Genomic DNA, 20,953 nt, shown 5'->3' with positions numbered 1-20,953 from the left:
CTGGTTATTGTATTCTCTTAGTGAGGCCGGGTGACACTGACCTGAAACGGCGAATGGGCTAATGACCAGGCTGTCTTCCGTCCCCTAAAACCGTGGCGGGCCTTGTAGCACGCGGTACAATCCTCTCACCCACTTGTCAAACTGCGTGGGGTACGCTCAGATGCTCCTTCCTGACTAGCGCTGATCTGGCTCTGAACACGCAAGTGTCAACCCTCGCATGGCCTACCTGCATGCCGCAAGGTAAGCAAAGATAACCATGGGATCAATAAGGCGACTACACTAGCAGGATTCGACAGCAGCCGCAAGGGGGACCCAATAGCAATGGTTCCTTCAAGCAAACAGAAAAAAATGGACGGTGGAGCGGTGTCTAGTGGTAAGGAGGACTCTTTCGCTAGACGAAGTGGCCTTAATCGGTCACCCAAAGGTCACCTGGGGGAGGGGATGGTGAAGGTCGTGGTGGGTCAGACGAGGTGCCGATTGATGTTAAAATGGATGGCCCTACTCTGACCAAGGTCAGAGTTTACTATGGGTGATGACCAAACACGAGGACAGTGGAGGAGACAATGGAGGTGATTACGGACGTTTCGGACGTAATTATGTCCTTTCTGGATAACCGAGTCAACTATAGTAAGGACTTGAAACAGGCCGTACTGTCCCTCTGCGCTCTAGTCGTGGAGGCGAAGTCGGAATGGAAGACCTTGCTGGAGGCCAGTAAGAAAGCGGAGCACAAGATCCGCCTGCTTACTGAAAAGAAGGAGTTGGCGGTGAGCCAGGCGGTGAAGACCTCGAAGGAGGCCGAATCGAGGATTCGCCTCCTTACAGAAGGGAAGCAGCTGGCGGAGGGCCAGACTGTAGAGCTTCAAAGGCGGATGGCAATCAGTGGAGCAACTCCTAAGCAAAGTAAGGTCACGCAGGAGGCGGACCTGAAAGTAGCTAAAAAAGTCTCGGTTCATACAGCCCTCTCGGCTCGGTCCGAGTGGATAAGACCGAGACGAAAACGGTACCTCCACCAAGAAGGATACCAGAGGATCTACCGTAGACGGAGGTCGTGAACCCAAAAAAGGCGCAACGGAGTCGTCAGCAGGTCGCAAGGAGTGCGACACAAGCAGCGGAGCAGGTCACTGCTAAGAAGGGTAGAGCCCGTGAGAAAAAGGGTGCGCCTTCCAATGGCAGTGACAAGCGAAAAGACAGAGGCGAAGCGATTATCGTCAAGACTGACGATAAAAGCTACGCCGATGTCTTAAAGACTATGAGAGGCAACGAGAAGCTCTCTAGTCTAGGAGGAGATGTCAACTGCATCCGAAGAACACGAAAAGGCGAGATGATTATCGTCTTGAAGTGGGATGCTGCTCGGAAGAGTTCCGAGTATAAAAAGTTGACAGAGGAGGTCCTGGGTGATGGGGTTCAAGTTAGAGCCCTGTGCCCAGTTTTGAACATCCAGTGCAAGGGCATGGATGAGATAACCGAGGCCGGAGACCTGGTAGACGCACTGAGAGATCAGTGCAATGTAGAGATTCAGGAATCCGCGATTCGGTTACGCAATTCCGTCCATTCTAACATCAGCTTCTCGAAGTTTGCAATGACCAATTGATTGAGAACATTACAACGGATGAGGAACCGGAGCGATAATTCCGCGAAACGATTTGTCAGAAACGGTAATTTCAGACTCATCGTATGAGTCGAATTCATAAAACTTAGCGCCAGTGGCGTAGCCAGAAAATTGGTCTAGGGGGTTTTTTGAACATTTTTTTTTAATTTGAGAGGGTTTGAAAAAAATTTCTCCTAAATTTTTCCCCCTTGCTACGCCACTGCTTAGTAATCTGGAAAAACATTCACAGATAGAAATCATTCAATGCCATCCAAATGTCCATCCATCTCGAGAACTTCTTGATTGGACCGGGAATCGAATCCATTACCTCAGGGTTGGCAATGTTTCGACTGGGCTATTGACGCAGGACATACGTCTTTCTTTTCTATACTGGGAACGAGTCATGTCATATGACTGATCATATGTTAAGTTGTGCTTGTTACTAAACGACACGTACATTAAAATATGGTTAAACTATAACAGTTCTGATTCCCCAGCAAAAGTAAAATCCACTACACTGATGAAAATAAAAATTTTGTTAAAATAATTACGTTCATTTATTCGCAGAAGGCATTAGCAATTAAAGATGCACAATCAGCAATAGTGTTAATACCCATTTTAAATTAGAAAATTTCGCTGTATTACATGTAAATGTTTTAAAAAAGTCCACATAAAAGTAATTTCCAGAAGAATATTTAAATAAACATTATCTTATTTTTTGTTTTTTATTTTCTGAGAAATTATATTATTAAACTTGACGTAGGCTCGGAGTTTGGAATCAAAACATTAAATAATTTTTCGTTGAGTAAATAAGGGCTTAATAGTTAGAAACAAAGCAATACTAATTATGTATTTAATTATTAGTTTTATTTCCAGAAGTTTTGAATAAACAAATTGCTAAGATTTCTACACAGCATTCAAGTTGTCGTTTCCAATATCAATACCTATGGGGTCGTACACATATAACGTAAGCGTTTTTCCTGGGTTTTCCACTCCCCCTCCCCCTATGCAAGATTTTTTTTTCATTCAAATGATTATTTATATGGTGCGTAAGTGCGCTTTTCACTTTTTACAGCGAGAAGTGATAAATGAGGAGTGAGAAGTGAGACGTCTCACTTCTTACTCCTCATTTCTCACTTCTCACTGTGAAAAGTAAGTAGTGCGAAGTAGGTAGTGAGACGTCTCACTACTCATTTCGCGCTTCTCACTTTTTACAGTGAGAAGAAAAAATGAAGAGTGAGAAGTGAGACGTCTCTCTTCACATTCCTAATTTCTCACTTTTCAAATTACCTATTCGGCCACATAACCCTTTCGGCCAAACGACCCTTTCGGCCAAATGACCCTTTCGGCCAAATGACCCTTTCGGCCAAATGACCCTTTCGGCCAAATTATCCTTTCGGCCAAACGACCCTTTCGGCCAAATGACCCTTTCGGCCCAATGACCCTTTCGGCCCAATGACCCTTTCGGCCAAATGAACCTTTCGGCCAAATGACCCTTTCAGCCAAACGACCCTTTCGGTCAATGTCGGCCACACTCCACGTAGGGCGGAAACGAAATCTGTAAACAAGCATTAGACTGGAACCCAGCGGGACATCGCAGCAGAGGCTCATGGCGGCGAAGCCTCAATGAAGAAATAAAAGAAGTCGACCGAAATCTAACCTGGCAACAGGATAAAGCGATAACTGGACAACGCTCATGATGGAGCTCTTCCAAGTCGGCCCTTTGCACCTCCGGAGGTGTACAGGATCCATAAGTTCGACCAAATTACCCGTTCGACCAAATGACCCTTTCGGCCAAATGACTCGGCCAGATGGCTTTCGGCCAAACGACCCTTCCCCATTTATAGTCATCCACATTACTCACTCACAAATTTAAAAGGATTCCACTCGAAGGCCCAAAATGAATCGGTTTAGAAATTTAAAAGGATCCCATTTGGATGCTCAACCATAGTTTCCGTCGATAGCCAAAAAGAATTTCATTCCGGAAAAACTCCGATCGGAAAACCCAAATGAATTCCCATTGGAAGCCAAAACAAAATCCGTTGAATTCTTTGAAAAATTGGCCTTTCGCTCAATAAGTCGAGATGCGCAATGCCGTCTCTGACGCGTTTATGAAATTTTTAAACTGTTTCTAATCCAACCCCATCCACAGCGATTCAGCTTCACGATCCAATAACCGAATGCCCTTTCATGGCACTACATATTTCAAAAAGGGTTGTAAATGTAACGAATGTACATTTTCTCATCAAGTAGCAAAGTTATTTCTGTTGATCCGGTAAAATGGCACGTAATCTATCCTGATGAACGAGTGTCTGCTGCAGCACTTTGGAATCGTATTCATCTTCCGCTTGAACTAAGACCTGCCGGAGCAAACCGGGCCAACTGTGCAGTGCAACTTCGACTTCATTAATATTCCAATAAATTGAGCCCACGGCCTATGAATCTTACTTTACGACTGATGTTGTGAACTCTGGGAGCTCTCTTGTGCAAGATGACGGAACTGTGCTTGGAATTCCCAATGAACCCAATATGTTTATATTTGCTACCATTTGTGTCTGCCGCCACGGCTGGCGGTGGGGGCACTCACAGGGGGCCAACAAAACGATTCCCGGTATCGGTTATGTGTGGGAATACGGCAGTGGGAGGCCGAACTATGTCTAACACACGTTACAATTCGTCTTAGCAGCAGCAGCAGCAGCACCAACGACAATATATGCACGAGCAACATACGAAGGGATTCACATTTTATGTGCGTCAATAAAAGCAATAAATGTCTCTTGGACTATACCCCCAGCCATCTTGCCTTCTTGGGCCACCGCGCCGCACCGACTGCCATTGGGAATGGGACGGCGAAGATGATTGCCATAACAATATCGTTTGTTCTTTCCGTCCGTTCATACCGCTTCCGTTTCCGCTCGCCATCTCACTGCGAGTCCAACGATATCAAACGGTTGGGGTGAAATCCGGATTTGTCCCGCATGTGCCATGAGTATGACCATTTCCTGACCAAACATACGTCCGATCAGTATGCCAAAGGTTGAGCACCGTTTGGCCTTCGGCGGGCAGCAGCAATACCGTTGATGAAATAAATTCAGCGGAAGTACATTGTTCTGTAGTCATATAATCGAGGCTTATTTGACCTCAGGTCAGTTGATTTCTTCATGTGTGACGCAAATTTTATCTATACTGCGAGTTTTTTTTTCTGAATAGGGATTCAAAACTCAAACGATGGTCGCTCGCTGGCTATCCAGATATCCGCTAATCAAATTAGATTTCACATTTCATCGTTTTTCACCCAAACATTGGCTTCAATTCCAAATAAGCCATTTTACGACCACAAAATTGTTCTGACAGCCAATAAACCATTTACGGCTCTAGCCCACTTAATCCGGCGTTATTGGTTGGCCTCAAATCGTGCGAACACAATCGAGAAATCGCTCTTGAAATGCGCCCCGCCTAAAGCGCCCTCTCACTTCAGCTATCGCAGCGCAAACAGCTGGCCTCCCGTGGAAAACACGAACAGACCTAATTTATGTAAGTGACGACACTTGAAATCTGCAAGTTAGGGGCAGAGTTTTCTTCCAGTAAAGTCCACGTTCTGTGTGCCACGAGGGGAGGATCTTTTTATGGCCACGTTGCTCCCAGCGACAGTTGGCAGCGGAGGATTAATCCGCACGCTTCAGTTTAATGAGTCATTAAAATTTTACCACATCACTGACAGACTGGTGGGGACGATCTAACTTGCCTATATTGGCACTGACTTGCAGCCATGGGAAATGATTCCGGAAACTGGGTTTCCGCGTCTCTGGTGTTAAAGTTTAGTATGAAATTGTCAGATTTAGAGGAAGCTGCGGAATTCTGATGCTTCAATTAAATTTCAACCCTTTAGGGACAATGTTCTACGCTTAGTTTTTAGTATTTTTTTTGTTTTTAAATTGGTTACCAGCAATTAATGGAAAATTAGACTTTTGCCAATACCAATTATGTTGCCCTTATTTGTGCGAAAAAATATCTTAATAAATTTAATCATTTTCAGTAATGCTTTTATAACGAAATTAAGCTTTTCAAAAATCACACTTACAATATCAGAGTAAAATCAGTAGTGATTCAGTTTCATTGCAAATTTTCGAACACTATTCTAATTTGAATCTGGGGCAAAATAGAACAATGTCTTTGTATTTTTTTCACCGTATGTGTGAAGTGGATTGATCCGCAGATAAAATGACGCATTCACATACCAAAACAGTTGAAAAATATTGGAATCTCGTGATTCATTAGTGGTTCAAATATGCAGAAAATACAACTAAGCGGTATAGCAGTTTTAAGATTTTGAAACTCAACTGATAAAAAAAGAATCTGCTGCTAGGAAAATAAATTTTTCAGATTCATATTCAAATTGACAGCTCCGAAAAATTTGAATCACTGCTGATTTTACTCTAAAGACCTCCTAGACTAGACTCGCCGCTGTATATTTGTTTAAAAGAACCTAATAATCACTGGCGGCGCCAGAGTTCTGGAAATGGTGGAGCACCAGAATATTTGGCGTAGTTGGTTCATTTATAATTTGGCGTCAGTAGTAAGAACCTGGGTAAGAACTATAGGCCTATAGGTTTAAAAATACCAAAAACTTCTCGGATTTGTTAAAAAATGTTTTGAAAATGCTCAAAATTTTCCTAAAGTGTTATTGTTGCCCCTCAAATCATAGTTTTTGGGTAAAAAATCCGAGGGGGGAGACATACTTGTTTTGAAATATTTGTATCGGCCTTATTTGAAGAATTCCTTTGGATACTATGAGAAATTCCATTCCCTCGGAAATTTATCCAGTAAATATTTTCTCCAACAATTCCATCTACAATTCTAGGACAAAATTTCAGGAATTTCCTAAGGGAATTCCGAACGAATAAGAAACGGAATTTCCGAAGGAACTTCTGAAGAATTTCCGACATTTTTATTATTATTATTATCTTTATTATCGAGATTTTCAGCCATGGTTGGGTCGTCTTGTAAAGACTATCCAATAATTTCTTTGAATATTCCTCAAAAAAATCTTTCGGAATTTCCAAACCGAAAAACTTCCTAGACCAGCACCGGGAATCGAACCCAGCCACCCTCAGCATGATCTTGCTTTGTAGTCGCGCATCATACCGCTAGACTAAGGAGGGCCCCGAAGGAAATACTGATGGAATTTTCGGAAGAGTTTCTTACGGAAATTTTGAAGAAATCCAGATGAAAATCCAAAAAGAAGTCTTAAAGTTTTAAAGATATTTCCATAGAGAGCATCAATAAATTACGAAACGCCTAGAGGGGGACGGAGGTTGCCCGAAGTGTGACAATCCATACAAAAAAATTGATACTTCATACATCAGACCGCATCGTGCTTTCGTGCTGTGCGGTTCTTTCTCTCTTTGCGGAAGGAAGTTTTTTTAAGCGAAGCTATTTTAATTTCAACGGTGCTTCTTAGCGCTATTTGTACCCACTGATCCCGTTACGATCTTTGCAAGGACCCGTGCCGTCGTTTTACGTTGGACCCGTTTGCGGAAGTAAAATTCCGACAAGCGGTGGTAATCCTGCAGGGACACCGTTCTGGGAAAAAACCTCTTAGAAGGTCACGTCTCCACGCTCAGCCATGAGCATTAATAAAAACAAGAGGAAGGGGGAGTCTCTGAATTCTCTCAAAGAAACAAGGTTTCAAGACCGTCCTGCCAAAGCGCGGAAAAAATAGAAGGAAGCTGGAGAATTTAGATATTCCTTCTAAATCTAATATCGGAAATAATTCTTCTCCAATCGAACTGAGCAATCAGTTCGATTTGATTAATGATGAAATTGAGCAAATCGAATATACCTCTAGCCCAGGTTATTCGATTCATGCGAAAAGGCAAAGGATTCCGCCAATTGTGGTATCTGTTGCCGAGTTTTCTGGCTTCCGGAATGAGATTTTGAGTAACCTTCAGGGGATCAAGGTTTCATTTCAGATTGCTAGGAAGGGTGACTGCCGCGTTTTGCCGGGAACCTTTGACGATCGCAAACGTCTTCTTCAGTATTTAACTGAGAAGTGCCATAAATTCTTCACATACGACGACAAAACTGAGCGATTGTTCAAAGTCGTCTTGAAAGGTCTCCCCAGTGATGATAAATCACTGGATGAGATTAAAGTTGAAATTTCTCAATTACTTGGATTTTCACCAGTCCAAGTAATTAAGATGAAAAAGAAATCCCACTCTGGTACTTCCCAGAGGGGCATTTCTCAAGAATTTTATTTAGTTCATTTTAACAAAAGTGAAAAGGCCTGTATTATGTCCCATGTCCGTGTTACATGGGAACATTTCCGCAGGCCTGGGGAAAATTTCCAAAACCCCACCCAGTGCCGTAAGTGCCAAAAGTGGGGTCATGGAACCAAACATTGTCACATGGATGCTAAATGCATGATTTGTGGTGGAACCTCTCACGCCAAGGACGCATGTCCTGTGAGAGAAGATTCCAATAAATTTAAATGTGCAAATTGTGGGGGCAATCATAAATCCAATTTCTGGGAATGCCCTTCACGCAAAAAAAGTTTTGAATTCCCGTGCAAAATTGATGACGGGAAATTCCAATCGGATCCCAGATTCGACGGGTAGAAATTTTTCAAACGATCAAATTTCGAAACCAGTTACCGGTCGAGCAATTCATACCCACCACAATTCACAAACAAATTTTGCCGCTCGTCAACGGGTAGCAAGCACTTCAGTAAATTCCAATTTTTCTAATGTACCTACGTATGCAAACATCGCTGCTGGTAGACAAAATTTCTCTTCTCAAAATGAGGTTTATACCCATGTCCCAACGGAAAATAACGGTCATGTTGCCGATTCAGGTAGCATGACTGCTTCCGATTTTGATTTTTTAACTGAACAATTGCATCACATGATTGATGCAATGTTCAAAGCAAATACCATTCCTGAAGCTGTTCAGGTTGGTATAAGTACACACAAAAAATTGTTATCGGACTCCGTTTCAATGGATCTAAATAATTGTGTGAAAGTTCTAAATTGGAATGCCCGCTCTCTAAAGGGTAAGGAAGATGAATTATTCAACTTCCTAACAGTTCATAATGTGCATATTGCCATTATAACAGAAACTTATTTAAAACCAGGACTCTCCATTAAAAGAGATCCAAATTATTTTATCTACAGAAATGATCGTCTTGACAGCGCCTGTGGTGGGGTCGCCATTGTCATTAATAGACGTATCAAACATAAATTATTTTCTTCGTTTGAAACCAAAGTTTTTGAAACCTTGGGAGTTTCTGTTGAAACAAATTTTGGTCAATTTTCCTTCATTGCAGCCTATTTGCCTTTTCAATGCAATGGGCAGCAAAAGAATTTGTTGAAAGCTGATCTTCAAATTCTGACTCGCAACAAATCAAAATTCTTCGTAATTGGTGACTTCAATGCCAAACACCGTTCATGGAATAATGCTCAAAGCAATTCCAACGGCAAAATTTTATTTGAAGATTGTTCTGCGGGATATTATACTATTCAATATCCCAATGGCCCTACTTGTTTTTCTTCCAGTCGAAATCCTTCTACAATTGATTTAGTTTTAACGGATTCAAGTCAGCTGTGTGTGGCCAATTGGTAACTCATGCTGACTTTGACTCTGATCACCTTCCTGTGACATTTGAAATCTCACAAGAAGCCATTTATAATCCAATCAGCTCTACTTTTAATTATCATAGAGCTGATTGGGATTTATATAAAACATATATCGATAGGAATTTTGATGTTAATATTCCTTTAGATACCAAAAGTGATATTGACAATGCGCTCGTATCTTTGACAAATTTAATTGTCGAAGCCAGATGCATTGCAGTTCCTAAATGTGAAATTAAATTCAACTCCATTATTATTGACGACGATCTTCAGCTACTGATCCGTCTTAAAAATGTGAGGCGAAGGCAATATTAAATACCAATACCGAGATTTGCAAAATAATATTAAAAAACGTTTCGCTATCCTGAGAAATACCAACTTTGAGAATAATGTCTCGAAGTTGGATCCCAGTTCGAAACCCTTTTGGGAATTAACGAAAATTCTTAAAAAACCTCGAAAGCCAATTCCAGTGCTTAAAGAGGGAAATAAAATTTTATTAACAAATGGCGAAAAGGCTCAAAAACTTGCTCAGCAGTTCGAGAGTGCCCATAATTTTAGTCTAGGTCTCACTAGTCCAATTGAGGATCAGGTTACACGGAGCTTCGAAGACATTCTCAATCAAGATAATGTTTTTGACCCTTCGTTGGGAACTAATTTGGATGAAGTGAGATCTATTACTAGAAAATTTAAAAATATGAAAGCCCCGGGTGATGATGGTATTTTCTACATACTTATCAAAAAACTTCCTGAGAGCTCTTTATCCTTTTTGGTTAATTTATTTAACAAATGTTTTCAATTGGCATACTTCCCAGATAAGTGGAAAAACGCCAAAGTTGTTTCAATTTTGAAGCCGGACAAAAATCCAGCTGAAGCTTCTAGTTATCGCCCAATCAGTCTGCTTTCTTCAATAAGCAAACTGTTTGAAAAGATTATTTTAAATAGAATGATGGTTCATATTAATGACAATTCTATTTTTGCTGATGAGCAATTTGGTTTTCGCCATGGACATTCAACCACCCATCAGCAGTGGTGGCAAACCATGAACAAAAAAACATAATTTTGCCAAAGAATCTGCACACTGCTCATGATTCGTCTGAGTAGATTCTGCTCACGGTTGCTTGGATCGCATCGTGGTATGCGTTTGCATTGCTTCTGATTCATGAACCAGAACCATCCTGTAAATTATTGCTCGTGTCAGTTGTTCATCGATGCCAACCCATTTATTTGATTAATGAATCATGAACCACCACTGCACTATGGTCCAGGATTCAGATTTACGCGGAAAGATGCATTTTACGCCAAAACCATATTTTTTAGAAAAAACTGTTGTTCTACAAAATTGTTCGAAATAGTAAGGCCATCATTATGGTTCTACCAAAAAATAGGGTGGCCCATCATATAAAAAAATTAGAAAATATTTTTTTTATTTCTCAGAATATTGACATGTTATGTTCTACAATGTTGTAGCGTAGCTTATTCCAATCAATTTTGCTAAAAAAAACTTTTTCTGTAGCTCTTAAGTTGGCTGATTTAGATCAATTTTACCTAATTGGATTAGGGTGTACCTCAAAAAACTGTATTTTTGATCTACTTTTTTGTTTTACATTTCTCGAAAAAGTCGTCTTCAAGTGACTTTAAGAGCTCAAAAATGCAACTTTTGATGGGTGAATATGCTCAATATCTTTTTCCGATCAAAAGTTATAATCGTTTTTCTGTCAAAATTACATTTTTTCATAAGTTGATATCTCCGGTTAGGGCAGACCAAAAAAATATATTTACACAGCATTTGAAAGAGAAATTAATATTCTTTATTATGTCAAAAAATTGGGGATATGTTATTTTTTTATCTCAAGTTATATCAATTTTACTAAAATCATGTTTTTTCAAATAAATTGATATAACTCGACAACGGAAGAAGATACAGACGATATTCTTATAGCAAAACACGCATTTTAAAACGCCCCAAAAGTCTTCAGACGATGACATTCGTGAGAAATGAAAAATGAAAAATCTACAGCTTAAACACTTTTTATTAATTTTTATAAATTATTATCGTATTGCAAGATTTGCGAGAAAAGATGCATTTTCGGTCTGAAGCATACTTTTAAGAAACAAAATTTGTTCTACAAAGTTGTTCTGGATACTTGGGCCCTTATTATAGAGTTACTGAAAAATAGGGTGGGCCATTTTATAAAAATGTGATTTTTTTTTTATTTTGCGGAAAATTGACATAAAATATTCTACAAAGTTGTAGCGCAGCTTTTTCCCATCAACTTTGCTATATAAACTTTTTATGTAGCTCTTAAGCTCACTTGTGTAGAGTAATTATACTTACCAGGATTAGGGGGTCCCTCAAAAAAGAATATTTATAATCTGCTCATTTCATTTTTTATTTTTCACGGATGTCACCTTCTGAAAACTTTTGAGGCTTTTTAAAACGCGTGTTTTGCTATAAGAATATAGTCTGTATCTTCTTCCGTTTTCGAGTTATATCAATTTATTTGAAAAAACATGATTTTAGTAAAATTGGTGAAACTTGAGATATAAAAATAACATATCCTAAATTTTTTGACATAATAAAGAATATTATTTTCTCTTTCAGATGCCGTGTGAACATATTTTTTTGGTCTGCCCTAACCGGAGATATCAACTTATGAAAAAAATGTAATTTTGACAGAAAAACGATTATAACTTTTGATCGGAAAAAGATATTGAGCGTATTTACCCATCAAAAGTTGCATTTTTTTGACCTCTAAAAGTCACCTGAAGATGACTTTTTCGAGAAATGTAAAGCAAAAAAAGTAGATCAAAAATACAGTTTTTTTGAGGTACACCCTAATGCAATTAGGTAAAATTGCTCTAAATCAGCCAACTTAAGAGCTACAGAAAAAGTTTTTTTAAGCAAAATTGATTGGAATAAGCTGCGCTACAACTTTGTAGAACATAACATGTCAATATTCTGAGAAATAAAAAAAATATTTTCTATTTTTTTTATATAATGGGCCACCCTATTTTTTGGTAGAACCATAATGATGACCTTACTATTTCGAACAATTTTGTAGAACAACAGTTTTTTCTAAAAAAATATAGTTTTGGCGTAAAATGCATCTTTCCGCGTAAATCTGAATCCTGGACCATTAGGCGCCTTTGTTTATAAATAATGAATCTATCAGCAAGAGCTGTCAAAAGTTCATTTCAGATTTCACGCGATTTGGTTTTTGCCGGTGCTGATTTTTCTGTTTTCGTAAAAGTGTAGTTTAAAAAAAAAAATGTCTACGAGTTTTGCAGAAAACACCGCGTCTAGCTCATCTGCTACGATGGAGAAAGAGAATCATACGGAGCATAACACTGATTCACTCCTGGGCGGCAATCGGAAAAGGAATCCTATACTGAATCAACGGAAAAAAAACCTTCGGTGAAATCGGTAGTGTTGATGCATATTAAACAGTTAAAGTTAACAACGATAAAGTGGTAGCATGTGCGTTGGAACCGAACTGTTCCTATACACAAAAGGTGTTCCGGTCGCAAAACTTCGCACGACATTTTCGTGTTGCACATCCGGCGGCCTACTATTTGCTGTGCATCGGAGAACCATGTATGAAAGTCGACGAAACAACGGAACCCGCAATCGTCATTCGTATGTCTAAACAGAGACTCATCGGAGGAGTTGTAAAACTGCACACTCTGCATAGTCTCCCGTTTAAATCGGTTGAGTGGGAAGGTTTCCGCGATATATTGGAACCTCTTCTAAAAGCATTCAACATTTGTTTGAATCGTCATAATATCACGGAGTACATAAAAACATGCGCCGACCGAATCGACTGGGTAATTCAACAAGAGCTGAACGGGGTCATTATATCGTTGAAACTTTACATTGTGTCGAAAATGTACCACAGCTTCCTGGGTGTAAATTGCCAATATGTTTCAAATCGTGGGATCATTACCAAAAGGACACTCGGTATGTATTGATCAATATTAGGGTTAGAATAATTCTTGATTTTTCAAGTCAATGGGTTTACATTGACGAAGACCATTAATTACGTAACGAAAAATTAGACATGTTTGACTCAACCCACCCTATGAAACCATGTTTGTACAATCGGAAAATTGTATTTGAACTGTTAAACATCTGGCAAGATCGTCTTTCCTCACTAAGCGATGCGTAATTTATGGACGTTCCCTTACCTCAAACATAATAATTTCAATCGAGCTATTCAATGTTTTTTTTTTTTACTTTTTAGGCGTTATTGAACTGCACGATCGTCACACAGGTCAATATCTAAAGGACGAAGTTATTAAGTTGCTGAGACACTTTCGGATGGATATCTGGCAAGTGTTTTCCATTACCATAGATAACGCCTCCAACATGGTAAAACTAGTTCAGCTTCTGTCAAAAGAGGCTGAAACATCAGATCTACTGGAGCTTTCAGAGACACTTCCAGATGAAGAATGTACTGCGGACCTCGGAGATGTAACAACAACAACGATGGATGAATTTGAAATCTGCGCAAACTTATTTGAAGGGGATTCGTACGAAGGGCCTGAAGAGCAAACATGGGCAAAAGCTCTCGAAGAGTGTACGCCGGACGAGTTCGTTACAACCATACGTTGCGGAGTTCATACAGCCCAACTGGTGGTGCATGATGTTTGTCGTGAAAACGATTTTAAAGAACTATTGAAGGGCATTCGAAAGAAATCAAAAAAATTTCGATCAGCCGAATATAAAGCTTTTTTCGAAGCCAGCGTACCCACCACTCCCAAATGAAACTAGATGGGGTTCAGATTACAGAATGATTCTCGCAATGAAAACTGGAAAAAAGTTTTTTTTTGAATTTGGGAAAACAGTACGCGGAGCTGAGTTAGTATTATCCATATAATGCTTACATAGAACAGTTGACCTTTTCTATAAAAAATAAAAACGGAATATTATGCACTTTTTTATTTCTTTTACTAAAATCCATCAAATTTATTTGGTTTACAGATCTTTCCAAAGAATGGGGCTTCATTGAAGAATATGTAGCTATTGCACCATAGCTGTTCAACAACTGCAGCTTACGTTATCTGACTTTTACATTGAATGGATCCGTGCGTATGGTCGAATTTCCGAATTGGACGATGCCAACAGATTCAAGCCATATCTGGTATCCGCGATGGATCGTCGACAGCAAAAGCTGTTTAGCAATCGAGTTTTCCGTGCTGCGATCTACCTCGATCCTCGGTTTAACTCCAACGGATCAAGTCTGTTATCCAATCCGCAGAAAGAGGAATGCATAGTAAGTTTATTATAAATATGTGACTACAGTATTAACCTTTGCGTTATTGGTTTGGCCTATTTTGTATCCCCAATAAACGATGATAGTTTTGCCTTTCTACTTGTTCAATAATTCTATATTCTAAATGGGACTTGGCCTCCTTTTCATTTGGCCTTTTCACTTGGCCTCCCTTCTTAAGCATTTTCACATTTATTATTTAAAATCTTTTGAACACTAAGAAACATTCACTAAAAAAAAAGTTACGAGTGTACATTCGTGCAGAAAATAGTTGTAACCTTTAACCTGGGTGGTGCGAATAGAATCGATTTGGTTGTAAAAGCATTTCCTCAGTTATTAATTGAAAGCTTTACTATACGCGCCATTGCATGAGTATCTCGTGTGGCAAACACTATGCCCAGGGTGTCGAGAAAGTTTCCAACCTGAAAACATGCTAGACCGGACCGAGAATTGAACTCGCCATCTCCGGATTGACAATCCTACACCTTTGCGCGCAAGGCTACTGGATACCCAAAGGATTGATATCTCTTTTAAATACTGGTTCATGAAAAAAAAAAAAAAACAAATTATCCAAATTTGGGGTTGAAAAAGGCCAGAAAAACAAAGGTTTCTGTATGAACTTATTCACAATTTCATGAAAATATATAACTTTTAAACATATCTTTCTAGGAATTCCTCGTACAAGTTGGTCATCGCATCAAATCTGACCAATCATCTAATCCAGAAAGGCAATCCGGCTCTCAAAATAGTGAACCATCCTCTTCCTCTTCATCTGATCAATTCAGTTTGAATAATTATTTAACGAAGACAACCGGTACGGGAACTCCTCAAAAGGTACAACAGACATCGTTGGAGCTGAAAATTCGCACGATTCAGTACCAGAAGCGAGTAGATGCGGACCAAAAGTTCAACGTTGTTGACTACTGGGCAGCAAAAATGTACGAGGAACCACAATTGTGGGCTCTAGCAAAAACAATTTTTGGAGTACCACCAACACAATGCTCCGTGGAGCGTGATTTCAGTTCTTTTGGAGCTATTTTCACCAAAACACGGCATTCAATCTGTTCGGAAAATCACCAAAATGTCCTGAAATTGAAGACGAATTCTGCCCTCATACAAGCAGCCTTGGCACACATGTTTACAAAGGACAAAATCACAACTTCTTCTTGATTGGGGAAGCTGCACCCATACTTCTGTTTTGATAAATTGAATTCCTGAAATCCCTGATTGAATCCTGAAAATAAAACGTGTTCAAATACCTATTTTTGCCTTTCTCGTATACTAAGTATACGTAAAGGCTATAATTTCACTCCAAAACCAAACTTTTGATAGAAGGCTCGGAGACCCATAGTGTTATATACCAATCGACTCAGCTCGACGAATTGAGGTGATGTCTGTTTGTGTGTATGTATGTATGTGTGTGTGTGTGTGTATGTGTGTATGTGTACAAATTTTGTAGACACACTTTTTGGAACTTAGCATTACCCGATTTACTCGCAACAAGTTGCATTCGACGGGGAATGCGGTCCCATTGTTTGCTATTGAAAATTAGCCTGATCGGACATTGCGTTTCGGAATTATTGAAAAATCATTGTTTTTTCCCAAGGGTCCCCCCTTGGAAAAAAAATTTCAAAACCGAAAAAAAATTTTTTTTTCAAGAATGGTGGGAATGCATAGTAATTAATGCAAAAACATGCAAAATGATAGAAAATATGCGATCTATCCCCCTAAAGTGCTTTTTTGACCTTTCCTATGTGATTTTTTCAGTACATTTTACGATGCACGAGAAAGGCATCATCGCCGCTAGGTGGATTAATCTGGGTTTTTTTAAATAAAATGGCAATAAATCATAACTTCGAATTTGGTTTTAAAAACAATTTCAATCATAAGAAAACGCTTTTCTTTTTTTTATTTCTAATGTTTCATTTATTTGATTTCCCATTATAGATCAATGAAGATATAAGATATCATGAAGGTCTTTGTATGTACATATCGACACACAGTCATTCTCTCTCGGTATAAATCTAATAGAATAAAAAAGTGAGCATAAAGAAAGCTTTTTTTCTATGCTTGGCTGCTTTTCTTAGTACTACAAACATTGTTCATACATACTTTAAAGTTGTAGAACAAACGTCCACAGTGGCGCCCATCTGTCGTAAACTCCGATTCTTGTCTTCAAAATGTATCGTCAACACTACACTACTGAAAATCCACACATATTTATTGGCAAAAATCCATAGATTTAACTTATGATGTATATCAGCGCACACATAACCATTCTCTACGCGAGCTACTTATAAAATATATATCAAAATAAACTTTATGTGTGGTCTCGAATTAGCAATTATTTAATTTATGTGTGGTTCTATATCGATTATATTAGGGTGGAGCTATTGCAAAAATCTATAACGGCGACACATATATCTTATATAGATATTTTTGGCAGTGTAGAGCTTGGATACGAGAAAAGTGTATAGTCGAGTCTATACACCATCTAGTACATTATAATCCAATCGTCTTATCCGTTTTCAGTCTTATCCAATATATGTATGTTGGAAGTCTTATCACATTCAGTCGCGTGATTATGTTTACGTGTGGTTGCGGGTCAGAATCGTCGGAATAGTAAAGCCAGCAATCACACCAATCAACTTTACCGTATCTTCCATACCATTTACTAAGTAAACAACACTTAGCATCAACGAATAGGACTTTCCAGCTACATCACCTTTTTGATTTACCTGTAAAATTATTCAAGCATTATCTAAAATATCTTCACTTCTTTTCATCATACTTACATGCAAATTCCATCCTATAAAGCAATTTTTTTTAAGGAAAGCACCACTCTTCACGTTTCTTGGGTTTTTGTTTATATCAAGCAGAGGTTCTAACACAGGCATGCCAGATGTTTTATTTTCTCTGTTTTGACAATTTCAAACCTTCTTTTTTTTTAATATGTGAAATGAATTGAATTCCGCAGCAAAATACAAAAATAATGAGGGAGGGAATTCTGGGTATGTATACTGACGTAGCTATGATCGTTTATAACGAAACCAAACAGGCAAAATGGGCTAGGAGAACCGGATGAATTCTGTCGTCAGAAACAAAGTTCAATCACTAAAATTTACCATGGCAAGGTATAGGCAACGAAATTCAAATTAATTTTAAAAATTACAAGCTGATTTTTTTTTAAAATGGTTTTTCGCACTAGATTAGAAATTTAATAAACATCACAAATAGTACGTTTTCCGGGATCAATTCGAAAAAAAAAAACATTTATTATCATGAACAATCAAATAAATACATGCACAATGAAGATAATCAAAAGTCTAACCCGGTGCTCAACATTATTTTCAAAAACATATCATTTTGAAATTTTTAAAATAATTAAAATATTGCATCTCATATCTCACTGTGGAAATTTTTTTCGTGATTCTATACTTTTTCTTTTTTGACATTTCTCCTAGCGTATTGGGCATTATCAACCCCCCACTCCTAGGACACTTTTCACGCATCTTCTCCTCCCTCTAAACGTTGCATAATTCGAGACGATCCCCGATATGTTTTTTTTATAAAAAAATATATCTTGAATAAATAAAATATCTTCTGATATATCGGCAAATCTATGAACCTGGCATCCCTGTTTCGACGAATTCATCGTCCATTAGCTCATTTTGCGCATAGTATACACGAAGCGAATCATTACACATAGTTTGACAATTCTCTAGTTGTTTATTTTAACACAGTAGTTAGATTTTTGAGTTGAATATATTGGAGGAATATGACATTCTATTAGTAGACAGTTGTAGCACAATACCTTTGTGCTTGTTTCATGTTTGCTACTACAGAAAAAGTGAATTGTGAGTAGACAAATATTTACTTGCCTCGTGTAACTCTATCAGCATGCACTGAATGGAAACAAAAATACAGTCTACAATACAGTCCGAATGAATCATTCTCGTGAACCTATTGACAAACGAAATGGAGTTTCATACAAGAACTAAGAAAACAAATGCTGCTCATGAGCAGCTACATCAGGATGAACTAGCATTTCGAATGAACTGTGAGTTGGATTATCCCTCGATCAAACGCATCGAGTAGATTCTGCTCGCGATGCTTCCATCCAGCATTGTGCAGCATTTGAGCTCAAAATACGTATACGTGCAGAGGCTTTACACCACTGCCCATCAGTTATTAAGAGTTACGAACTTAATTCAACAAATATGAAGGATATTCGACTGGAGTTGCTCTTCTTGATATAGAGAAAGCATTTGACAGTGTTTGGCATGAAGGTTTGATTGTAAAATTGATGAATTTTAATTTTCCTCTGTACATTATTAAACTGATCCAAAATTATTTATCAGATCGCTCACTGCAGGTAAACTATCAGAATTCTAAATCTGATAGATTACCTGTAAGGTCTGGTGTCCCCCAAGGCAGCATACTGGGGCCTATTTTGTATAACATTTTTACTTCTGACTTACCTGATTTACCACCAGGGTGTCAAAAATCTTTGTTTGCAGATGACACAGGTCTCTCAGCCAAAGGGCGAAGCCTTCGTGTCATTTGTAGTAGATTGCAAAAAAAGTTTGGATATTTTCTCCACTTACTTGCAAAAATGGAAAATTTCCCCGAATGCTTCCAAAACTCAGCTTATAATTTTCCCACATAAGCCGAGAGCTTCTTATTTGAAACCTTCTAGCAGACATATTGTCACTATGAATGGGGTTCCAATTAATTGGTCTAGCGAAGCTAAATATTTAGGACTTCTGCTAGATCAAAATCACATTGAAGGCCTTCAAGCCAAATGTAACAAATATATTAAGTGTCTATATCCACTTATAAACAGAAAATCAAAACTTTGTCTTAAGAACAAACTTTTGATTTACAAACAAATTTTCAGACCAGCCATGTTGTATGCTGTGCCAATATGGACTAGTTGCTGCAATACCAGAAAGAAGGCACTTCAGAGGATTCAAAATAAAATTCTGAAAATGATTCTGAAGTTGCCTCCGTGGTATAGTACCAATGAACTTCATAGAATTTCTAATATTGAGACATTGCAACATATGTCCAACAAAATAATTTCCAATTTTAGACAAAAATCGTTGCAATCTTCTATTGCAACGATTAACTCCTTGTACCCTTAGTATAAAATAGGTTAAGATTAGTTTAAGTTGAAAACATTGTAATTCCTACTTGGTTCAATTCAATCAGAGGAAAAATTCTAACTGCCAGAGGCAATTGAAATGTATTAATAATAACTAAAAATATAACATAGCAAATAAGAATGATAGTGTTAAGCAAAAAAACACGGAACACCTAGTCTAAGAGATGAATGCATGTATTAGATAATTAGCAAATAAAATTAGCAAATAAAAAAAAAAGATACTTCATACAAAAACTGTGACACCCGTGCAGCACAAATGTTGCACAGTAGTTTCTGTGACCCAAATGATTCTAGTCACTTCAAGTTGCTGCAACCAAATCAGTCTGGATTGTGATTGGGAATGGAAATTCCTTTAGGGATTCGTTCGGAAATTCCTGAAGAAAATTTCGGAGGAACTACGGGAGCCGAGGGAGTGGAATTTCTGATGAAATATCTGGAAGAATAACTGAAAGTATTGCTAAAGAGAGGAAGGAAATTCCAAAGAAGTTTGTAAAAAATTCTCAGAAAAGAATTTTTGAAAGAATTCCTTATGGATTTTCTGGAGGTAGTATTTCCAAATTCATTCGCAGAATTTAGAAATTCTTTGAGGTTTTTTGTAATGAAATACAGGGAGAATTTAAGATGAAATTCCTAAAAGAACTTTTGAAGGTATGCTTGAAAGAATTTCTAGATGACTAACCGAGTTAATTCGTAGAAGTATTGTTTTTTAAGAAGAATGTCTGAAAATTTCTTGAACTTCCTGAATTAATGAAATATCACCTGGATGAAAACTCCAAGACAGCGGTTCTCAATCTGGGGTACCCCTAGGGGTACCTTCACTGGCCCACGGGGTACCTCGAACAAAAATGCGTAATGGCGAATGTATTACAATTTCAATAAAAACTTATTGATACGAAAATTATTTTAAGCTTTTAGTGGAATGTATATACTTGTCTTAAGACGAGTTTACGTTAAATCATTCAACTGTCTAAGACGAGTTTAGTACTTTCCATTTAATTCCACTACTATAACATCGAAGTCGACTTCGTCGAGTCAAGTACGAGACACAGACGGCTGAAGACTGTGAGAGTTGAGGTCGAAATACGTACACTATCCCCCCGCTTATCCGAACCTCGCTAATCCGATGACTCGTTAGTCCGGATCTCGCTTATTCGGAATTTTCCGGATTAAAAAGTATCAACACCCCTGTTCAATATTTCACGGAATCCTGAATAACCTGGAAATGAAAATTGAAATTGTATATAGAATGAATTTGTAAATAATTAACCTTACCTTCAAGTACGCTAATCCTAGAATT

General features: G+C 38.3%; 1 pseudogene; it reads left to right on the top strand.

Annotated features, from left to right (window-relative positions):
- The first annotated feature begins 563 nt into the window (after positions 1–563).
- On the top strand, positions 564–14,082 carry LOC134206930 (uncharacterized; annotated as a pseudogene).
- The last annotated feature ends 6,871 nt before the right edge of the window (positions 14,083–20,953 follow it).

The sequence above is a fragment of the Armigeres subalbatus genome, chromosome 1 (genome assembly GCF_024139115.2).
Source record: "Armigeres subalbatus isolate Guangzhou_Male chromosome 1, GZ_Asu_2, whole genome shotgun sequence".
Taxonomy (NCBI): Eukaryota; Metazoa; Arthropoda; class Insecta; order Diptera; family Culicidae; genus Armigeres; species Armigeres subalbatus.
The sequence above is the reverse complement of the archived record's forward strand: the minus strand, read 5'-3'. Positions and strand labels throughout refer to the sequence as shown.